The sequence below is a fragment of the Amblyomma mixtum genome, chromosome 10 (genome assembly GCF_055824585.1).
Source record: "Amblyomma mixtum isolate Tamu chromosome 10, ASM5582458v1, whole genome shotgun sequence".
NCBI lineage: Eukaryota > Metazoa > Arthropoda > Arachnida > Ixodida > Ixodidae > Amblyomma > Amblyomma mixtum.
The window spans coordinates 161,260,029-161,269,009 of NC_143021.1; the positions used below are offsets into that span (position 1 = coordinate 161,260,029).

At 46.7% G+C, this 8,981-nt stretch overlaps 1 pseudogene; it reads left to right on the forward strand.

Annotated features, from left to right (window-relative positions):
• Positions 1–1,847: 1,847 nt before the first annotated feature.
• Positions 1,848–6,867, forward strand: LOC149327535 (uncharacterized; annotated as a pseudogene).
• Positions 6,868–8,981: the final 2,114 nt, after the last annotated feature.

Consider the following 8,981-nt stretch of genomic DNA (forward strand, 5'->3'; position numbering starts at 1 on the left):
GCAACGTTCCAGCGAGTAATGGATACGGTGCTCGCAGGCTTGAAGTGGCAGATTTGTGTAGTCTACTTAGATGACGTTGTTGTCTTCTCCTCAAGCCTTGAAGACCATCTCAGAAGGCTTCAGATAGTGCTGCAAACAATCAAGTCTTCAGGACTAACACTGAAACCAGAGAAGTGCCACTTCGCCTACGAGGAGCTGCTGTTCCTTGGTCACGTCGTAAGCAAGCATAGAGTTCGCCCAGACCCCAGAAGACGGCTGCGATCGCAGTTTCCACAGCCTAATGACAAGAAAGCTATACGCAGATTCCTTGGATTGTGCGCTTATTACCGGCGATTCGTAAAGAACTTTTCGGGCATCGCTGAACCTTTGACCCAACTTACCAAGGCTGACGTGCTTTTTAGATGGGAAAGGCCGCAAGAGGAAGCTTTCAACGAGCTGAAGCGCCGCTTACAGTCCCCTACTGTGCTCGGGCACTTTGATGAAAACGCCGAAACCGAAGTTCACACCGATGCAAGCAGTGTGGGCTTAAGAGCGGTCCGCGTTCAGAAAAATGGCAGACAGGAGAAAGTTATCGCGTACGCTAGCCGTTCACTGTCGGAAGCCGAGGCCAACTATTCGGCCACCGAGAAAGAATGTCTCGCCATTATTTGGGACACGTCGAAATTTCGTCCCTACCTGTACGGACGACCATTCAAGGTTGTGAGCGATCACCATGCTCTGTGCTGGCTAGCCAATTTGAATGATCCTTCCGGCCGCCTTGCTCGTTGGAGCCTGCGCCTTCAAGAATTCGACATAACTGTGGTCTACAAATTTGGCCGCAAGCATTCCGACGCAGACTGCTTGTCGCGAGCCCCCGTCGACGCAGCACCGGAAGGGGAAGATGGCGACGCTTTCTTAGGACCGTTAAGCGCCAGCAGTTTCACGCAGCAGCAGCGCTCGGATCCTGAGTTGCAAAGCCTAGTTGATTATCTGAAAGGCAAGACCGCATCGCCTCCCCGAGGGTTCAAGCGCCAACTGCCGTCCTTCGTCCTTCACAGTAATGTCCTCCTGAAGAAGAACTTCGCGCCCAACAGGACAGTGCATCTTCTGGTCGTGCCCAAAAACCTCAGGACAGAAATTATGCAGGCATGTCATGATGAGCCGACTGCAGGGCATCTCGGGATTGCTCGCACATTGCACCGAATCCAGGAAAAGTACTATTGGCCGGGGCTAGCTACCGACGTTTCCCATTACGTGAAAACGTGCCGTGAGTGTCAGCGACGCAAAACGCCTCTGACTAGACCAGCCGGACTCCTGAACCCCATACCACCGCCAACTAAGCCCTTTCAGCAAATAGGAATGGACCTCCTCCGCCCCTTCCCGACTTCATCATCAGGTAACAAGGGTTTGGGTTAGGGTTATGGGGTTTAACGTCCCAAAGCGACTAAGGCTATGAGAGACGCCGTAGTGAAGGCTCCGGAAATTTCGAACACCTGGGGTTCTTTAACGTGCACTGACATCGCACAGTACACGGGCCTCTAGAATTTCTCCTCCAAAGAAATTCTAGCCGCCGCGGCCGGGACAGGTAACAAGTGGATCATCGTGGCCACCGACTACATGACCCGCTACGCCGAAGCAAAAGCGTTGCCTAGTGGTACCGCAACAGAAGTTCCGAATTTTTTTTTGTCGAACAAATTCTCCTGCGACACGGCGCCCCCGAAGTGCTCATCACAGACAGAGGAACGGCATTTACAGCGGAGCTGACGCAAGCCATTTTAAAGTACAGCCAGACAAGGCATCGGAGGACAACTGCCTATCATCCGCAAACCAACGGACTCACAGAGCGTCTGAACGAGAGCATCGCAGACATGCTCTCCATGTACATCGACGCCGAGCATAAGATGTGGGACTCTATTCTGCCCTACGTGATCTTCGCCTATAATACTGGCGCCCAGGAGACAACCAGGTTTACCCCATTCCAGCTGGTATGCGGCAGGAAGCCAACGACAACACTCGACGCAATGCTCCCGCACGTTTGCGACGAAGACAACCTCGACATCTCCGCCTACCTTCATCACGCCGAGGAAGCCCGAAGACTTGTGCGGCTTCGCATTCAAGACCAGCAGCACACCGACGCCCGACGCTATAATCTGTGCCGACGAGACACGCATTACAAGCCAGGTGGTCGGGTTGTGATATGGACGCCAGTTTGCCGCTGTGGATTGAGCGAAAAGTTGCTGCGACGCTACTTTTGCGCGTACAGGGTTCTCCGTCGCATCGGTGGCCTCGACTATGAAGTCATCCCCGACGGCACGACAGCATCTCAGCGACGCCGCACACGCCCGGAAGTCGTACATGTTGTACGCCTGAAGCCATATTATGAACGCTAAAGGACTCGAGCTTTTCATTCTCTGTGTTTATTTTCATTTTAAAGCATCGAGACGATGCTTCTTTGGAAGGGGGGAAATGCCATGTATCATTGTAGGGTTTGTTCGTTCACGCTCAATGCTGCAGGAAAGGATTGTTATCACTTTTGTTCGTGGCGCGAGCAGCGACCAGACAAATCTCGATTGATCGCAGCCATGAAAGACTGCATCTAGGTTTTTCCAGATTACTGTAGATGATCTGGTCCTGTTATCTGGAAGTTTCCTTGCCGGTTTTAAATTGAGCGATGCCGCTAGCGGCGGACATTCGTAGTTCGACGACCGACGAGCACGTTTGTTGCTTACGCCGCCGCCGAGTGATTCAGTTCTTTTGCGGGCGCAAGTCAGCCCAAATAAAGAGCTTCGTTTCCAAAACTGGTTGGTGTCTTCCTGACCGCTGTACTGCCGTCACTACAACGTGACAATATGTAGTGACGTGCAGCAGGCGGTAACCGAAAACGTTCGCTGCAAGATACGCCAGGCCTACACCCAAGGCGATGCATCAGGAAGTTTTTCCTAAGAAAGGTGCTCCTGGCACGCGCATTGGACCGAAAGCTATAGACAAGCCTATGCAGCGTATACGACTCCTCGGGAACGGTGTCAACTTGTAACTCTCCTGCCATCAACACTGGCAAAAAAGTGAGATTAGGAAGTTTATTCCCGAAGCATCGATATAACTTATCAACAAGTCCGGGAAATTGAAAGATCATCATGGTGTATGGAAAAGGGAGCATTCCCTCACTAAGACATAAGGTGATCCCTGCGAGCATATCTGCGGCGCGTGAGTACTACACGAAGGATGAATTGGAATGCTCCAGAGAAAGTCGTAACAAAAAAGGTGTCCTCTCGGTTATGATAGATACAGAAAAAACATTCTTAACAAAGCATTTTATGTCAATATAAATTAGAGAGGCATCCTGATTCTGGAATTGGCCTATAAAAATTTTACACCTTGACAACCAGATAGGTAAAATGTTATCCCCCGCAGGATGTATGCGTGTCATTTGCGCCAACTATAAACTCTGCCTCTCCGCTCTTGAGAATGGGAATGGGCACTGAATAGATGCTGATGACATTCACACAACATTCATTTGCAGTCCGTCATCAACGAAGTTCCTTTTAGGGGAATGCAGTCAGGGTCTAAAAGGCAGGTCCCTGAAATTGGAGGAACTTCATATCCCAGAAGACTAAGAAATATTTTAGCGACATGGGAGTCAAGCAACCTTGTGAAAAAAATCTATGGATGTGACACTTTTCTTAATCGTCTTCGGGTGCTAGTGGCAAGATAGATCGTGCACAAACACATTGGGAAGACTGAAGGCAAAGCGATCTACGGTGAAAAGCAATGCACACAGCGTGGGAGCATTGTATTGCACTTCGATTTTGCCGAAAACTGGGCTGTCGTGCTTCCTGATGAGGTTCAGGCACATCACTGACAAAAGAAGCAAGAGTCAGTATTCACATGTGTGTTCACAACTAGAAAATCTACGAACATTTTGGCGACTGTTCGTGACAATTAGAGCCACGACTCCGCTCACGCCTGCTTGGCTCTGCCTGCCTGCTTGGAAAGTGAGAGAATGGACTCCGCTGAAGCCTGCTTGGCTCTAAAGAAAGTGAGAGAATGTGTGGACGACAACCTGCCAGTGTACTCCAAGGTGACATATGTCAGTGATGGAGCCGCCAGTCATTTAAGAAATAGGTAGCAGTTTTTTTGGTTTGGAAGGAGCGATTCTCTCAATAGCCAACGGATATTCTCCGCAACCGGACACGGGAAGAACGCATGCGACGGTGTTGGAGGACTCGCCAAGCACCAAGCACTGCTTAATAACCTGAGAGCAAAGCCTGAAAGCGCAATTCGGGCAGCCGGAGAATTTGTATGTGTTTCATCGAAGACATCGTGGGAGGGAACAGCGCGAACAAGACGACAGACGAAGCAAAACGACACAAAGATGAGCTTGCTTTTCCTCTTGCTTCGTCTGTCGTCTTGTTCGCGCTGTTCCCTCCCACGATGTATTATTACAAACTCGCCCAGCTATCCATCCTTTTTCATCGAAGCAACTGAAAGGTCTGCATCTCTCACATCTGGAAGTAAACGTTGTTGCCTTCCGCAAGTTAAAAAAGGAAGAATGGATGACTGTGCGCGCCTTCCATTTCATTAAATCGTGGCATGCGTGGCAGCTATCCAAGTCGCCAACAGAAGCATCTTCTGAAGTGTTCGTGGCAAGCACAGCCGGGTCTGCACGGAAGAAACTAAATGTACAAGATTGAAGACATTGTGCGTTGTCGAATCAGTCTAATAAACGATAGCAGCCCAGAAACAAATTATTTTTAATGAAACGAGTCCTCATGATTTTCAATTTCTTCATTTCGCTAAGAATTATTGGAAGTATGCTGCTTGCTTATTTAACTTTAAACTCTGTGTGTATACTTAGCTGGACATAGAATCCTGACTGCGTTTTGCTGGAGGCGAAATGCCAAAACCAAGAACGTCCGTGCGCTGTGCGATGCCGTAGCGCATCAAGGAATCCCAGGCGGTGAAAAATAATCCCGCGCCCTTCCCTACACTGGCCCTCGCAGCTAATCTGACACATCGAGACATAAAGGACTCCATACAACACTCTATCAAAATTGAAACCCCGTACGCTATTCTCAAATGACAAAGGCTGTTCAGACCTGCATGGTGTGCTCAGTGTTGCGCAAGGGACTCATTAGAAGGGTAGTAACTACTACACAAACAAAATTATGCAACATGTTTTAATGATTCCAAAACTTGATACAAAGGCAGACATGTGGAAAAATAAAAAAATAAATTTATTGAAAGGTGTTGTTTTAAAATGTCGTAAGAAATTTTTATTTTTCGGTGTTTTCTTGAAGTTACCGCGATCATATCTCTGTCGAAAATAACTTCAGAACTTTGGTAGGTCTGTTTGCATAGAAGACAACGCGTAATTAAACTCTGCTGCAAGCCGTTTTTGATATAACGATCCGAAAAATATTTAATAAAGCGTTCTTTGGGCGGATTTTGAGACATTTTATGAAAACATTGATAACTTGCAGAGAGACAAAAATAACGGAACACAAATAACAACACCCATATATCTACTGAAACACTTTTCAGATGCCTAACTTAAATATATTTCATGTAATTCATAGGCAAAGTTAGCCAAAAGAGCAGAGCGCTTAAGCGCGAACTCCACGTCTCCGTTCAATAATTTCGAGTGGTTCGAGAAAATTTTTGGGGCCAAAAACCAATTCCGGATCGCGTCTTTGCAGTGCTTAGGCGACAATATATAAAAATTTCAAATGAATTTGAGAGGTTGACTAGCCGCCGCTTGTTCGATTTTACGTAAACCCACCCGCATACGATTTTGGTATGTTTAGTAAACTGCCTCTTCCAAAGCTCCGTTTCGCTCCCTCGCTACCTTCTATAGTATCCCTTTCTACTGCAGCGGCTTCAGATCACGTATTTCGGAAAAATAGAGGTATATAAGAGATTCCGTGGTTCGCGCATCATTTTGTCTTTTTTATTTTGTTTTCAAAGCCCCAGAACTAACGCTGCTAGTAGTCAGCAACCTACTTTCTCTTCCATCCTTCGTTGTTTTAACTTGCTTGAATGTCAGCTAGGGGCCCGCCTTGGTGGCTGAGTGGTTACGATGCTCGGCTGCTGGCTTGACAGACGCGGGCTCGATCCCAGCCACGGCGGCTGAATTTCGATGGAGGCTAAATTCTAGACGCCCGTGTACTGTGCGATGTCAGTGCACGTTTAAGAACCCCAGGTGGTCTCCGGAGCCCTTCACTGCGGCGTCCCTCATAGCCTGAGTCGCTTTGGGACGTTAAACCCCAATAAACCAAACCGAATGTTAGCTAGGGCGTTCGCGTGTATGCTAGCCGCCCGCCCGTAGCGCAGCGGCTTGTTTATTAATGCGAAAGCATTTCTAGGCTATGTTGTGTCCTCAAAATATGTCGCCGGATGGGACATCATCTGGTAACGTCATCAGTCATGATATGAAGACTGGTGTGGTGTATATTGAGTCAGTGTTTAAACACTATCGTGCCAGCTATTAGTCATCGATCATTAACATTAGTCATTAATTAATGAACACGATTAATGACTATTTAACGATCATAATTAACGCCAGTAGTTAACTGCATTACTTGGTGATACTACTTAATGATGCTACTGAGGGCAATAATTGGCTTGATTAATGGGGCAAATCAGTGAGAACATGTGATGTCAGAGGAATGTGAAATCATCTATACGTCTGATGACGTCACGCCTACAACCAGTCAAGGCAAATCAACAAAAAAGTACACAGAGTCGAGTGGTAGCATCGGATATCAAAGTGTGGCGGTCCGATCTTGATGGAGTGGCTACGTAGGTGTAGAAAGGCGGCGACTAGGAGACATCAACGTTGGGGCAGGCGCTAATGCTTTCGCATTTTATCCGATGCAGTCGCTGCAGTGATCGCCAAGATTTTGTAGGTTTTGACAGTGAAGCTCTGTGTAGCCATGCCAATCAAGTTTTGTAACAACTGACTGACGGGTCATTTTGTATCGGATACGTATTAACACCAAGCAAACAAAACCTGCAGTTTTTTTTAGCAAAAGACAAGCACTTGGATGAAGGCCACTCTGTCGTTCTAAATGGAAAGCCCATTAATACTGTAAATAACATCAAGTCATTAGGTATTATATTCTCAGATTATATGCTGTGGGATTTACAGTTTTACTGCAACAGCCAAACTACCTCGCATGACAGGTTTGCTTTATCGCCACCACGATGTACCTCCATTGACATACAACTCTTGCTTTAACACACTTTTTACGTCTTCTGTGCTCTACTGTTTTCTGCTGTGGGGAAACAGTACATGAAGTAATGCTTTAAAAACAAGACTAACAATTATCTCAAAATCCCCTTCGCTTTGTTCAACAGCTACACTGCTTAAACAACTCAGCATTGTAAACATTAAATACTATTACTATTTCTCTCTGTGTAAAGCCCTAATAAGAGATAAAAAATTACTTCCAATCACATTTCACTAAAATGTGTAAAAACTATCATCCATATCATACCCGGCCCAAGGAGCACTGGGAGCTAGGTTCCTTTGTCAGGAAGAAATTATGGAATGCAAATGCTATCGACCACAATTTTAAGACTGCTATATAACCTTCCTAAAAATAGTACCATGCATGAATATATTAGAAACCTTAACATGTTATGCAATTGGTTTGTATTACTGGATACGTATTCCTATGCTTGTATATTTCGTTCTATACGCATGTATATAAGTGCTTTGTACCATTCGTAAATATTTTGCAACAGGTCAGGAAAATACGTAGCCACATCTTTGCTCTGTAAAATTTGTATATTGCTATATTTATAGAAGCGTGCCATGTTTCTCAATATCAAATGATTATATTTTTTGGCAGCTGTTTTCACAAATTATGTAGTTCTTTGTTTTACGTACCCCTTGTACCGTGCCTGCCCTCACCCATATACACGGGGGTAGGAGTTTGTCAAGCTGCCCACATGGAAACTTTTATCTCTCGGCTCATCATGTGCTCAGTGCGTGCAATAAATTAAAGATGCCGCGCCTATGAAGACGTGACGTCAGTACACACCACCCATGTTAGCACATATCCATGAACCCAATCACACAAGGGAATTCCGCTCCGAACGAAAACAAATCGGACTTCTCCAAAGTCACTTCACAATCTCTAGATAGTGCACAAGCCGGCTGAAATGACGTCATGTCCTATCATTGCATCCTTGGCTTCGTCTGCCCGAGTGCACCTGTGGGATATGACTCGGTAATATACGCCTGGGTATGTTCGGCACATTATCATCATTATCAGCCTGACTACGCCCGCTGCAGGGCAGAAGCCTCTCCCATGTCTCTCCAATTAACCCTGTCTGTTTCCAAATGTGGGCACTTCTTAATCCCGCCAACTTCTTAATCACGTCCAACTTCTTAATCTCATCCGCCCACCTAACTTTCTGCCGCCCCCTGCTACGCCTGCCTTCTCTTGGAATGCACTCCACTACCCTTAAGGACCAGCGATTATCTTCTTGCGCATTACACGCCTTGCTCGAGCCCATTCCTTCCTGTCGATTTTGACTAATATTTCACTAACCAGCGTTTGCTCTCACCCATTCTGCCCGCTTCCGCTCTCTTAAAGATACACGTATCACTTTCCTTTCCATAGCTCGCTGCGTTGCCCAAGCTGAACCCTTTTCTTTAGCCTCCACGTTTCTGCCCCATAGTTTAATACCGGCAAGATAAAAGTGTTATATAATTTCCTCTTAGGGGATATTGGTAAAGTGACATTCATAATTCGAGAGAGCGTGCCATGTGCGCTCCACCCTATTCTTATTCTCATCCTGCCTGCGCATCGATCCCACAACATGAGGCGGCTTAACAGGCAAGCTGTCTCAATGCAACTTGAGGCCCTTGTGCCGAACGAAATTAAAGACGTTCGCGTGAACTCGCGCAAAAACGTTGTTGCTGTTGACGTCCATCATGCGCCAGCACTCGAATCACTGCGGGCCATCACTGAACTCGGAGGCATGTCGGTCCG